The following is a 15079-nucleotide window of genomic DNA, read 5'->3' as shown; positions in this document are numbered from 1 at the left end:
CCTGTCATCGGGAGCAGTGATTAATGTCGTGTCACTGGTAGCGCAGCCCCCACACAGTTAGAATCACTCCCTAGGATACACTTAAACCCTTCCTTGCCCCCTAGTGGTTAACCCCTTCCCTGCCAGGGTCATTTACACAGTAATCAGTGCATTTTTATAGCACTGATCGCTGTAAAAATGGCATTGGTCCCAAAATAGCGTCAAAAGTGTCCGACGTGTCTGCCATAATGTCGCAGTCATGATAAAAATCGCTGATTACAAGTAAAAAAAAAAACATATGAATAAAAATACCATAAAACTATCACCTATTTTTTAGACGGTATAACTTTTGCGCAAACCAATCAATAAAAGCTTATTTTACATTGATTTTATTTACCAAAAATATGTAGGAGAATACGAATCGGCCTAAACTGAGGAAAAATATGATTTTATATACTTTTTGGGGATATTTATTATAGCAAAAGTAAAAAATATTGCTTTTTTTCTAAATTTACGCTCTTTTTTTTGTTAATTAAAACCACAGAGATGATCAAATACCACCAGAAAAAAGCTCTATTTGTGGGGAAAAAAAAGACGCCAATTTAGTTTGGGAGCCACGTCGCACGACCGCGCAATTGTAGCAAAAAGTGGCAACCAAATCCTCCAGGGCTGAAGTGGTTAATGTATAATTCAGTCCAGCTGCTAAAAACAGATGTGGATTTCTTTACATGCACAACATTACAGTATTACAGCTACTCTTGTGGTTAACTTACCTCTCAGAGCTTTTTTTCTCAGAAAATAGGTGCAGGAACTTAACCACGACCTCTTTCAGATTTCACAAACAGTAGAAGGGTCTTAAAGGGGCATTAAATACCAGGATTGCATTACATACAGAGTGCAGAGTTCAGGGGGGGGGTTACACACAGAGTGCAGAGCTGTTGCTTGTATACACAGAAACCAGACTTCTGTGTTTACAAGTGATTGTGGTGAGCGGGCACCAAAGGGTCTGAGCCAGAGGTGGTGGAACTGAGTTCCCCCAAGTTCCCCCTGAAAAAAAGCCCTGCCTCTTCTACATTATAGGGCAGGGGTCTCTAAACTGCGGCCCGAGGGCCAGATGTGGCCCTTTGCTAGCCTTTATGCGGCCCTTTATGCGGGGGCGCTATTTCTTCTACTGATATCAATGATGGGATACTATTCCTCCTACTGACCACCAACCCTGAGGCCACATTTATTCTCACCGGTGCTGGGCCCGAGACATTTTCTGCCCCCGCTGGCCACAATCCGGCCCTCCTAAGGTCTGAAGGACAATAAAGTGGCCCTTTGTTTTAAAAGTTTGGAGACCCCTGCTCTAGAGGCACCACTGCAGCTGATAAATATCTAACTAATGTATCCAGTCTTCCTGGGATCATCTGTTATCCTACGGTAGTTTGCGCACTGGTGTGAACTGGCCCTAAGGACCACTTTAATTACTATTGCTTGTTTGTATTTTTTTTTTCCTCAGAGATTTGTTTACTTAACCACTTCATTAATGGGCACTTAAACCCCATTCCTGCCCAGACCAATTTTCAGCTTTCAGCGCTGACGCATTTTGAATGACAATTGCGCGGTCATACAACACTGTACCCAAATTATATTTTATCATTTTTTTCCCCACAAATAGAGATTTCTTTCTATAAACAAAAAAGACAGAACATTTTGAAAAAAACACAATATTTTTTACTTTTTGTTATAATAGTATCCCATTTTTTTTTTTAAAAAGCAATTTTTTCCTCAGTTTAGGCCAATGCGTATTCTTCTACATATTTTTGGTAAAAAAAAAAAAATCGCAATAAGATTGGTTTGCGCAAAAGTTATAGCACCTACAAAATAGGGGATAGATTTACGAATCTGTGATTTTTGTCAGGCCTGCGATATTGCGGCGGACATATCGGACACTTTTGACACTATTTTGGAACCATTCACATTTATACAGCGAACAGTGCTATAAATATGCACTGATTACTGTATAAATGTGACTGGCAGGGAAGGGGTTAACACTAGGGGGCGAGGAAGAGGTTAAATGTATTCAATGGGAGTGATTCTTACTGTGGGGGGAGGGGGTGACTGGGGGAGGTGACCGATGCTGTGTCCCTATGTACAAGGGACACAGCATCGGTCTCCTCTCTCCCTGACAGGACGTGGAGCTCTGTGTTTTCACACACAGATCCACGTCCCTGCTCCGTCACTGCCGATCGCGGGTACCTGGTGGACATCGCGGCCGCCAGGCACACGCATCGGCATCTCAGCAATGCGCCGGGCACAGTTTTTCCCCGCTGTGCACCCCAGGCGGCCAGCGCGGGGAATGCAAATAAAAGGTCGTCCAGGGACGTCCACCCGGCAGTTGAGAGCCGCGCTGTGGACATCTTTCATCTACAGCGCGGGTCTCAAGTGGTTAAAGGGAATTGTAAAGTCTCATGGTTTTTCACCTTAATACATTCCATGCTTTAAAGGGGTTGTAAAGGTAAAAAAAAAAAATCCCTAAATAGCTTCCTTTACCTTAGTGCAGTCCTCCTTCACTTACCTCATCCTTCCATTTTGCTTTTAAATGTCCTTATTTCTTCTGAGAAATCCTCACTTCCTGTTCTTCTGTCTGTAACTACACACAGTAATGCGAGGCTTTCTCCCTGGTGTGGAGTGTAGTGCTTGCCCCCCTCCCTTGGACTACAGGAGAGTCAGGACACTCTCTACTTTGCAGATAGAGAAAGGAGCTGTGTGTTAGTGGGCGTCATGACACTCCTGCTCGTCCCAAAATCAAAGGATGAGGTAAGTGAAGTAAGACTGCACTAAGGTAAAGGAAGCTATTTAGGGATTTTTTTTTTACCTTTACAACCCCTTTAAAAAACCCTTCTGTGCTGCAGCTGCCTCCAAAGATAGAGACAGAGGGGGAGAGAAGGAAAGAGAAAAGATAGAGACAGAGGGAGAGAGAAGGAAAGAGAAAAGATAGAGACAGAGGGAGAGAGAAGGAAAGAGAAAAGATAGAGACAGAGGGAGAGAGAAGGAAAGAGAAAAGATAGAGACAGAGGGAGAGAGAAGGAAAGAGAAAAGAGAAGAGACTGAGAAAGAGAGAGAGAGAGAGAGAGAGAGAGAGAGAGAGAGAGAGAGAGAGAGAGAGAGAAAAGAGAAAAGAGAAAAGAGAAAAGTGAAAAAAGAAAGAGAAATTAGAGAGTAAAAACAGTAAACAGAGAGAAAGAAGTAAAAGAGAGAAGATAGAATAGAAAAAAAATGAAAGAAAAGAGGGAGATGGAGAGAAAAGAGAAAGAAAGGAGAAAGAAAAGAGAGTGAAAAGGGAAGAGAGAAAGAAAAAAAAGACAGCGAGAGAGAAAGAGAGAGATAGAATAGAAAGAAAAGAGGGAGAATGAGGAGAGAGAAAAAAATGAGAGAGAGAAAGAAAAGATAAAAGAGAGAGTGAAAAGGAGAGAGAAATGAGAGAGAAAGAATGAAGAGAAAAAAAGAAAAGAGAAGAGTGAGAAAGGGAGAAAAGAGAGAGTGAAAGGAGGAAAGAGAAAATATAGAGAGACTGAGGGAGAGAGAGAAAGAGAAAAGATTAAAAAAAAGAGATGAGATTGAAAAGAGGAGAGAGAGAAGAGTGAAAATAGAAAGAGAGGAGAGAGAGAGCGAGAGAGAGAATAAAAAGAGTAAACAGAGAGAAAGGAGTAAGGCCTCGTACACACGGCCGAGGAACTCGACGTGCCAAACACATCGAGTTCCTTGGCCAGTTCAGCCCTGAAGCCGCCGAGGAGCTCGGCGGGCCGAGAGCTCCCATAGAACAACGAGAAAATAGAGAACATGTTCTCTATTTCCTCGCCGAGGTCCTCGTCGGCTTCCTCGGCCGAAAGTGTACACACGGCCGGGTTTCTCGGCAGAATTCAGCCAGAAACTCGGTCGGAAGCTGAATTCTGCCGAGGAAACTGGTCGTGTGTACGGGGCCCATCTCTTATAGAGATAGAGAAAAAAATGAAAGAAAAGAGGGAGATGGAGAGAAAAGATAAAAAAAGAAAAAGAAAGAAAGGAAAAAGAGAAGAGAGAAAGAAAGAAAAGACAGGGAGAGAGAAAGAGAGAAAATATTTAAAAAAAAGAGACAGGAGCAAGAATAGAGAGCGAAAAGAGGAGAGAAAGAATGAGAAAAGAGAGAGAGAGAGGGAAACAATTTAGAATAAAGAAAGAAGAAAGAAAAGAGAGTGAAAAGAGAAGAGAAAGTTAAAAAAAAGAAAAGAGTAAAAAGGGAAAAGAGAGAAATGAGAAAGTGAAAAGAGGAGAGAGAGAGAGAGAGAGAGAGAGAAAATAAATAAAGAGAAAAAGAGTGAAAAAGCGAAAGAGGGAAAAAAATAAAATAAAGATTTGAATAAGTAAGATTTGAAAAGCAGAGACGTTTCTAGGGACAAATGTGGACAACCTAGGACTGTCCCTACAGAATGAGTACCACATAGAATGTCCCCAATGCACAGATGGCCAGACTCCATACAGAGAGAGAACTATTAGGTGTTGTGGTCACACAGCAATGAAATCTGTCGTGTCAGGACCATGCACACATAGCAAGGATCATACACATTTCTAAGTTACTAACCCCGGGTCCAGGACTTGCTGTGTCCAGTCAGTGAGTTGTAGGGTGTGCCTCCCTCCAGCAATCCCTGAGTTGTGGTCCCTGGGCTGTGTATAGAGCGGTGTGCCTCCCTCCAGCAATCCCTGAGTTGTGGTCCCTGGGCTGTGTATAGAGCCGTGTGCCTCCCTCCACCTCGTGCGTTTGTGTGATTCCCTCCCCCTCTCATTTCACATGTCCTCCTCCCCAGGCCTGACAGGACTACTATTCACATTCCTCAGTACATCTACACATACTGCACACAGACTGCTAGGAAATAAACACCTTCGTTTTTGGATTTGTGAAGAAGTGGATCCAGACCAGGGTTACCATCTTTTCTTCAAGTCACACCCGGACACTTTAGCGGCACACCGCAATTTCTTTTCCAAGTATTCACTATTCATATATTTTGTCATTAAATAACATTTCTAATCATATGGAGGTAATCACAAGAGTCTTCACCTATCTCTGTATAGGCAGAAATCCCCTTTACATCTGAAATCACAGAGATCCCCTTTACATCTTCAGAGTTCCCCTTTACATCTTCAGAGTTCCCCTTTACATCTTCAGAGTTCCCCTTTACATCTTCAGAGTTCCCCTTTACATCTGAATCTGCAGAGTTCCCCTTTACATCTGCAGAGTTCCCCATTACATCTTCAGAGTTCCCCTTTACACCTTCAGAGGTCCCCTTTACATCTGAATCTGCAGAGTTCCCCTTTACATCTGCAGAGTTCCCCATTACATCTTCAGAGTTCCCCTTTACACCTTCAGAGATCCCCTTTACATCTGAATCTGCAGAGATCCCCTTTACATCTGAATCTGCAGAGTTCCCCTTTACATCTGAATCTGCAGAGTTTCCCTTTACATCTGAATCTGCAGAGTTCCCCCTTTACATCTGAATCTGCAGAGTTCCCCCTTTACATCTTTATAGTTTCCTTTTACATCTGAATCTGCAGAGTTCCCCTTTACATCTTCAGAGTTTCCTTTTACATCTGAATCTGCAGAGTTCCCCCTTTACATCTGAATCTGCAGAGTTCCCCCTTTACATCTTTATAGTTTCCTTTTACATCTGAATCTGCAGAGTTCCCCCTTTACATCTTCAGAGTTTCCTTTTACATCTGAATCTGCAGAGTTCCCCTTTACATCTGAATCTGCAGAGTTCCCCTTTACATCTGAATCTGCAGAGTTCCCCTTTACATCTGAATCTGCAGAGTTCCCCCTTTACATCTGAATCTGCAGAGTTCCCCTTTACATCTGAATCTGCAGAGTTCCCCTTTACATCTGAATCTGCAGAGTTCCCCTTTACATCTGAATCTGCAGAGTTCCCCTTTACATCTGAATCTCCAGAGTTCCCCTTTACATCTGAATCTTCAGAGTTTCCCTTTACATCTGAATCTTCAGAGTTTCCCTTTACATCTGAATCTTCAGAGTTCCCTTTTACATCTGAATCTTCAGAGTTCCCCTTTACATCTGAATCTTCAGAGTTCCCCTTTACATCTGAATCTTCAGAGTTCCCCTTTACATCTGAATCTTCAGAGTTCCCCTTTACATCTGAATCTGCAGAGATCCCCTTTACATCTGAATCTGCAGAGATCTCCTTTACATCTGAATCTTCAGAGTTTCCCTTTACATCTGAATCTGCAGAGTTCCCCTTTACATTACACTGTAAGGGGAGACTCTGAGATAAGGGAAAATGCTGGTAAATCTGATTTAAGAAGGTACATTAAGAACTCTGATGTAAAGAGGGGACTCTAATGTTACACTGCAGACTCTGGTGTAAAGCGTAACTCTAAACCAAAGTCCCTACTTACATCATAGTTCCCAGCATTCCCCTTTAATCAGAGTTCCCAAAGCCCTCCTTACATCTGAGTCTGCAGAGTTCCCAATTACATCAGAGTCTGTAGAGTCCCCCCTTTACATCTGAGTCAGCAGAATTTCCACTTACACTAAAGCCCTGTACACACGATCGGTCCATCCGATGAGAATGGTCTGATGGACCGTTTTTATCGGTTAACCGATGAAGCTGACTGATGGTCAGTCGTGCCTACACACCATCGGTTAAAAAAATTATCGTGTCAGAACGCGGTGACGTAAAACACAACAACGTGCTGAAAAAAACGAAGTTCAATGCTTCCAAGCATGCGTCGACTTGATCCTGAGAATGCGTAGATTTTTAACCGATGGACGTGCCTACTAACGATCGTTTTTTTTCTATCGGTTAGGAATCCATCTTTCATATGACCAAACTTTGGATGTAATTTCCATTTCTCACAACTAGAACTAATTCCATAATGGACAGAGGGTGTAGGGCTCATTCAGAAAGGGATTGACACCCATCCTGATTGCTGAGCCACTGATTTCTGAGCCTCCATTACCCTTGTAGGCGGCCTATAGAAGTGGATACAGATTAGTGGGAGGAGCTGTAGGGCCCCTCCCACAGTCCTGCACAGGCTATGTACAACACAGTGATGATGCCACTTCTAAAAGGTAGTATCTGAGGGCCAGATTCACAAAAGAGATACGACGGCGTATCTCCTGATACGCCATTGTATCTCTGTGATCCGCCCGTCCTAACTATGCGGCTGATTCATAGAATCAGGTTACACATAGATAGCCCTAAGATCCGACAGGTGTTATTGACTTACACCGTCGGATCTTAGGATGCAATTCTAGGCCGGCCGCTAGGTGGCGAGGCCATTGCGGTCGGCGTAGTATATGCAATTGCTAGTTACGGCGATTCACGAACGTCCGCGATGCCCGTCGATCTAAATTTACGTCGTTTCCGTAGCGATACGCGTCGTAAAGTTAAGGCTGCCTCCTAGGTGGTCTAAGCAATGTTAAGTATGGCCATCGTTCCCGCGTCGAAAAATTAAAAAAATCACGTCGTTTGCGTAAGTCGTCCGTGAATGGCGCTGGACGCTATTTACGTTAATGTCAAACCAATGACGTCCTTGCGACGTCATTTAGCGCAATGCACGTCGGGTAATTTTCCCGAGGGAGCATGCGCAGTACGTTCGGCGGGGGAACGCGCCTAATTTAAATGGTGCCCGCCCCATTTGAATTAGGCGGGCTTGCGCCGAGCGGATTTACGTTACACCGCCGCAAGTTTACAGGTAAGAGCTTTGTGAATCAAGCACTTACGCTTGTGTAACGTAAATCAGATACGTTATGCCGCCGCGGAGCAACGTAAATGTACCTGAATTTGGCCGTGAGTTTACAAGCAGCGTGCAAGGGATTTGCTGTATATTCGTTGTGGCTACTGAGGAATATAATTAAATGAAAATAAAACATTTTGTGGCTGGAGTTTAGCTTTACATGTTCAAAATTCGAAGAGAGATTACTATGATTGCGCTAGAATTCTGTTGTTTCTAATGTTTATCTACTAGCAGGACTTTAGCTATGGAGAGGTTAAATCTTTGCATTACCATGTGCTGCACAGACATGCCTGTATACACCCAGTATGGTACAGGTGCATGATGGGATCGCACTGTCGCTGGAAGTCAAATTGAACACAGCAGGATTCAGGATGTAAACATCACTGCAAGTAAAAATTTAGACGAAATGAATACAAGATTAGTTGGAATATATTCTGCAGCATAGTGGAAATGTTTTTCATGGACCCCACAGTACTATTCAGTACATGGTGTTGCTGACTATGTGGTTTTATTATCATTAATCCTGATTTGCATCTCTGCCATTTGTTGTACCTTGGCCGTTGTGTGACAAGAGGAATTTGGTTATTGTCTATGGGGCTTGTTCTCACCGGTGCGATTTGGAAAATAGGTGCGTGCTCTGCTTGCTTTTCATGGGACATTTTTCACCCCATAGATTTCAAAACTCATGAAAAATGCATGATAAACGCACAAAATAACCCCCATCAAAAATGTCTGTGCAGGAGCAACTGTGTGCACGTTTCTTGCATCCTGTCATTTATTTCAATGAATGCGCAAAAATCGCAAAAAAGAAACGCATGACCCCTTTTCTTTTCTTTTTTTATTCTGTTACATTGGGGTCCATTTACTAAAACTGGTGTGCAAAATCAGCTTTTAAAGTGGAGGTTCACCCGGAAATAACATTTTTTAACCTTAGATTCCTGTTCATTTTGTCAAGGGGAATCGGCTAGTTGTTTTAAAATTAAAGCTGTACTTACTGTTTTAGAGAGCGATCTTCTCCGCCGCTTCCGGCAGGGCCGGACTTACCATTGGCCTTGACTGGGCTCAAGCCCAGGGGCCCCACCCAATAGGGGGCCCCCTTTAAAAAAAAAAAAAAAAAAATGTTTTTTTTTTTTTTTTTTTTTTTTAGGGGTCAGGAGGTCCCCAGGGGCCCGGAGGCCCCCAGGGCCCCGGACGGCAACCCCCCTTTTTTTTATTTATTTTTTGTAAAAAAATGTTTTTTTTATATATTTTTTATTTTTATATATATATATATAATATATATATATATATATATATATATATATATATATATATATATATATATATATATATATATATTTTATTATTATTATTATTAAAGGGCCCAGGGGTCTCCAGGGCCCCGGACGGCAACCCCCCTTTTTTTTTTTTTTTTTTTTGTAAAAAAATTTTTTTTTTTTTTTTATATATATATATATATATATATATATATATATATATATATATATATATATATATATATATATATATTTTATTATTATTATTAAAGGGCCCAGGGGTCTCCAGGGCCCCCGGATGGCAACCCACCTTTTTTATTTTTTTATAAAAAAAAATTACATTTTTTTTTTATATACATTATATATATATATATATTTTTTTTTATTATTAAAGGGCTCAGAGGTCCCCAGGGCCCCATGTGGCAACCCCCCCTTTTTTTATTTTTTTTATAAATGTTTATTTTTTTATTTTTGTTTATTTTTTTATTAAAAGGCCCAGAGGTTCCCAGGGCCCACGGGTTTGGCAACCTCCCTTTTTTTATGTATTTTTTATAAATGTTTTTTTTTTTTATTATTATTAAAGGGCCCAGAGGTTTATTTTTTCTTTTTATTAAAAGGCCCAGAGGTCCCCAGGGCCCCAGATGGCTACATATATTTATATATATTTGTTTTCTTCTTTATTTCTTCTATTTTTTGTAAAGGCCCCCCCGCTTCTCAATTTGCGGCAGCCCCCACGCTTCTCAATTTCAGGCGGCAGCACCCCCACCCCCCTAGGTTCTCTGCTTCAGGGGGCCCATGCCTTACGCTGTGCAAGGGGCCCCAAAATTCCTGATGGCGGCCCTGCGCATACCTCCCAACACGCACGGATTCTGTGGGACTTTCCCGCACAGACAGCTTCTTCCCGCAGTCCCGCAAAAGGGTTAATTTTCCCGCACTGCAAGAGGAGGCAGCACGGAAGCAGGAGGAACCGGAGTGGTGTGTGGAGGACTGTGGCTGCTGAAGGGAAGAAAGCCGACAGCCGGGCTAATGACAGTCTGTGGCCCCGGCTGTTGGCACAGGTGAGAGGCACTCCCCCCCTCAACAACTGCAAAATCCCCCCCCCGCTCAACAACTTTAATGCGCTCCCCCCGATCAACAACTTCAATTCGCCCCCCCCCGCTCAACAACTTCGATCCCCCCCAATTCTCGGCTCCAGGGGGCCCCTTCAACACTCAAGCCCAGGGGCCCCCCCCACCCTAAGTCCTGCCCTGGCTTCCGGGTATGGTCTTCGGGACTGGGCGTTCCTATTTTGATTGACAGTCTTCCGACAGGCTTCCGACGGTCGCATCCATCGCGTCACGATTTTCCGAAAGCAGCCGAACGTCGGTGCGCAGGCGCAGTATAGAGCCGCACTGACGTTCGGCTTCTTTCGGCTACTCATGACGCGATGGATGCGACCGTCGGAAGCCTGTCGGAAGACTGGAACAAATCACTTGAGTTTCCATTATTTCTTATGGGGAAATTTGCTTGGATATACAAGTGCTTTGGATTACAAGGTTTTACTGTATATAATTGGTTGGTGTGAAAATTATAGTGTCTACAAACTATGATATATATTAGGGTTGTTGTCCCGATACCGATACTAGTATCGGTATCGGGACCGATACCAAGCATTTGCCCGAGTACTTGTACTCGGGCAAATGTTCCCGATGCTTCACCCGATACTTGTACTGTCAGCGGTGATCAGTGCATTGGGAAGTTACAAGCACCGATCACCGCTGTATAGATTTAAAAGTAATTTCTCCGCTTCTCCCTACACCCCTCCCCCCGCGCGGCTTTCAGCTGCTTTAAAATCAGTGTTGATCGATGCTTGTAACTCCCCCACACACGATCACCGCTGACTGTCCCGTGTCCTCCTCCAGCCGCCCTCCATTTTGCTGCAGTCTGTCTCCCTACCTCCATGTCCCCCGCTGTGTTTCTCTCTCCCTCCGTGTATACCTCCGTGTCCCCCATGTTTCTCTCTCCCTCCACGTATCCCGCCGTGTATCCCGCCGTGTATCCCTCAGTGTATCCCGCCGTGTATCCCTCTGTGTATCCCGCCGTGTATCCCTCCGTGTACCCCGCCGTGTATCCCGCCGTGTTTCTCTCCCCTTCCGTGCTCCTCCTCCACCCCCTGGAAATGTCAGGATGGAGAGCGGGGTAGGAGCCGGCTCCTAACTGCCCCAAATGGACAGAGTTAGGCCTCGTACACACGGCCGAGTTTCTCGGCAAAAACCAGCAAGAAACTTGCTGGGTTGTTTTTTTTGCCGAGGAAACCGGTCGTGTGTACACTTTTCAACGAGGAAACCGCCGAGGATCATGTTCATGTTCATGTTCTCTATTTCCTTGACGGCAATGGGAAAATTTGCCTCGCCGAGATTCTCTACGGCTTCACAAGGAACTCGACGAGCAAAATGATGTGTTTTACCCGTCGAGTTTCTCGGCCGTGTGTACGAGGCCTTAGTGATCACTGACTCTGTCCATTCACATAACTGAAACATCGTAAACTGTGATTACAATGTTTCAGTTTATGAATGAAGAGAAGACGCTGTCTTCTCTCCTTTTATTTTCAGAGCAGCTGATGCTGCTGAGAAAGGGACTGGGGAACATGTGTCCCTAGTCCCTTTCCCTCTCTCAAAGGGGAGATGTCAGAGGTCTGTTAAGACCCCTGATATGTCACCAAAGCCCCCCAACAGGGCTGAAAAAATAAATATAAAAAATAAAGAATAAAAAAACAAAAGATTAAAAAAAATTATTGTAGAAAATAAAAAAATAAAATAAGAAACACACTGACACGGTCCACACCCCCCCCCCCCTTTAAAAAAAAGAAAGCATTATAAATAAAAAAAAATGTAAAAAATTAAAAACAAATTGTTAAAGATAAAAAAAAAAATACTGACACATGTGCCGCTGTCACATGAGATTAAAAAAAAGTATCTGTATTTGGTATCGGCGAGTACTTGAAAGAAAGTATCGGTACTTGTACTCGGTCTTAAAAAAGTGGTATCGGGACAACCCTAATATATATACTAGAATTTTACTTAATTTTTTTTATACTAGTAATGACGGTGGTCAGCGACTTATAGTGGGACTGTGATAGTGCAGCAGGCAATCTGAATTTTGTCAGGTTCAGCAGGAACCAGCTGAGATTCGAACCATGTATGGGGAGGCTGAATGTACCAAGTTGATCGATCAATCAACTTGGGTACAACCAGCCTGCTGGACCCACTTGCGATTCTCGCTAGCGTCTGATACAGCCGCAAGTAATAATCTGTATTCTTTGTGTTCTCCCGGCGGGGGGTGGGGGGGGGGGGTTGGCGGAGCCGGGAGGACACAATGTCTCGGCAGGAGGGTGTTGATGGTTCCAAAACCCATGGTTGCAGGAAAAAAAATTAAAAATCACCTGCCTTACTGACCCTGGGTGGGAACTGGCTAACTGCCATCCTAGCCCAAAGCCCCTTTCACACCTCAGCGGTTTTGTAACACAAAGCGCTTTGTTTTAAACAGTGCCTGTTCACCCCTGAGTGCCCAGACACCCGTCACTCAAAAAAATACAGGAGCTTCTTTTCAGGCAGATTTGGGTGTTTTTTTAGCCCCATAGACTTCAATGGAAGTGTCTGAAAAAAAAAAAAAAAATTCCAGGACATGCAGTAATAGTTCTGCCCCAAAAGAAACTCCTATTTCACACATTGCGGGTTATTTACTAAAAAAAGAGCGTGCAAAATCTGATGCAGCTCTGCATAGAAACCAATCAGCTTCCAGGTTTTATTGACAAAGCTTAATCCAAAAAGCTAAAGTGAGACACCGATTGGCTACTATAAAATAGATCCCATGAAGCCAACAATAGACGCCCCCTCCCCGAGCAACCGTAGAGCTCCACAGCAACAATGATCCACCCACAACAAAATACCCCCGAGCAACAATAGACCCCCGGCAGAAACAACCGATTCTTGCCAACAGACAGTATCAATAGACCCTCCAGCAACCAGCTACAATAGGCTGCTCCCTCGACAGTAGATCCCTCCCAGCAACTGACCCCCCAGTAACATTAGACCCACCCCCAGCAAAAATAGATCACATCCAGAGACAATAGGTTCCCCAGCAGCAACAATAGACCTCCCCAGCAAAAATAACACCCCCCTGTAAAAATAGATCCCCTCCAGCAACAATAGATCCCAGCAACCAGCATTAATGGACACTGTAGCACAACACCTTGCAATTATATACATTCAGTGCCGCGTTCCTGCTGAAAAAAAGCCCTAAGTGTGAATGTAGCTTGAAAATCTGCATGAAAAACAAGGCAGATGCACAAGGGTGAACCTAGCCTAAAACTGGCCATACACTAAGAGAATTTTGTTAAAAATGTTTACTTTTAATTGTGTTCATTTGATTATCTAATCATTAGTGGGATCAAATCAGTGTTCATTTTCAACCACAGTGATGAGAAAATTTGAAGAACTTGTAGTGTATAGGCAGCTTTAGTGAGGCTCAATGAACAATAGCGGACATAGCTCCGTGTATGGCAGGGTATGGAAGCTCTACACGGTTCACATGTTGCCAGTTGGTTTGCATTAGAAAGAGGCACAGAGTGGAGGGACTACTTTATAGAAGAAGGCTAATTAGGACATCACCATGGGGGCTGAATTCCTGACATATTTCACTCCAATGGGTCCCTTCCCCCCCAGCACTGTTTGCTCAGCTTCCTACCCCCACCATCTCCTACCCCCATCATCACATCTGCTTACTGCAAACCAGATGTCCCTGACACCGACAAGTGACAGCAAAGAAACCCAGCTGCCAGGATGGATAAAGTGCTGGAAGGACCAGAGAGTCCATCTGCGTTATTCCTCTGAGAGTCTGAGACAAGATAACCAATCAGGTTATGGCGGGGGAGTCAAAAGACCCCAAAACTGCCTGCTAGAAAAAAGTGCAGCATTATATTCGTCTCCGGTACATGGGTAATGGGTTGATGATGGGGTGAGTTATCAATATGGCACAATAAAGTCCAATGTGAGATGGGCTGGGCCGCCATCAGGGGGGTACAGGCAGTACACTTGTAAGGGGTCCGGAGGCGCACAGGGCCCCAGATGGCAACCCCCCTTTTTTTTTTTATAAGGGTCCGGAGGTCCCCCTTTTTCTTATATATATATATATATATATATATATATATATATATATATATAATTAAAGGGCCCAGAGGTCCCCAGGGCCCTGGGTGGAAACTCCCCTTTTTTAATATATATATATATATATTTATTTATTTTTTTTTTTATTTTTTTTTTATTAAAGGGCCCAGAGGTTTCTTTTTTTTATTATTATTATTAAAGGGCCCAGAGGTCCGGATGGCAACCCCCCTTTTTTTATAAATATTTTTCTTTATTTCTTCTTTTTTTTTGTAAAGGCTTCTCAATTTGCGGCACCCCCCCACACCCGCTTCTCAATCACCCGCTTCTCAATTTCAGGCGGCAGCACCCCCCCCTCCCGGTTCTCTGCTCCAGGGGGCCCATGCCTGAAGCTGTGTAAGGGGCCCCATAATTCCTGATGGCGGCCCTGGAGATGGGTTTACTATATGGGCTCCTCTACACCGCCGTGACAAACATGGAGTTTTTATCGGTAAATATTTTTTTTATTTACGAATCTGAATGCAGGTGTATGGTTTTCTCTGGGCCCATGCCCACAGCTTCGTAAAGCCCCAAATCCAAACATTGTCAAAAGCTTCTAGGTGTCACCTCCGTAACTCACCTCATCCGTCCATTTTGCTTTTAAATGTCCTTATTTCTTCTGAGAAATCCTCACTTCCTGTTCTTCTGTCTGTAACTCCACACAGTAATACAAGGCTTTCTCCCTGGTGTGGAGTGTCGTGTTCGCCCCCTCCCTTGGACTACAGGAGAGTCAGGACGCTCTCTATGTTGCAGATAGAGAAAGGAGCTGTGTGTTAGTGGGCGACCTGACACTCCTGTAGTCCAAGGCAGGAGTCGAGCACGACACTCCACACCAGGGAGAAAGCCTCGCATTACTGTGGTGAGTTACAGACAGAAGAACAGGAAGTGAGGATT

At 43.8% G+C, this 15079-nt stretch overlaps 1 protein-coding gene across 2 annotated transcripts in view; it reads right to left on the bottom strand.

The window, feature by feature from the left end:
• Window positions 1–15079, bottom strand: part of P2RY11 (purinergic receptor P2Y11) — a 78323-nt gene that overhangs the window by 20110 nt on the left and 43134 nt on the right. Inside the window, exon 1 of one of the 2 annotated variants that reach the window (XM_040346395.1) lies at window positions 4583–4741. The exons of the other annotated variant lie outside the window; for it this stretch is intronic. The gene's annotated coding sequence lies outside the window, so the exon portion shown is untranslated. Of the gene's footprint in view, window positions 1–4582; window positions 4742–15079 lie in introns of those variants that run through there. 2 annotated transcript variants of the gene reach the window in all.

The sequence above is a fragment of the Rana temporaria genome, chromosome 3, assembly GCF_905171775.1.
Source record: "Rana temporaria chromosome 3, aRanTem1.1, whole genome shotgun sequence".
Lineage (NCBI taxonomy): Eukaryota > Metazoa > Chordata > Amphibia > Anura > Ranidae > Rana > Rana temporaria.
The sequence above is the reverse complement of the archived record's forward strand: the minus strand, read 5'-3'. Positions and strand labels throughout refer to the sequence as shown.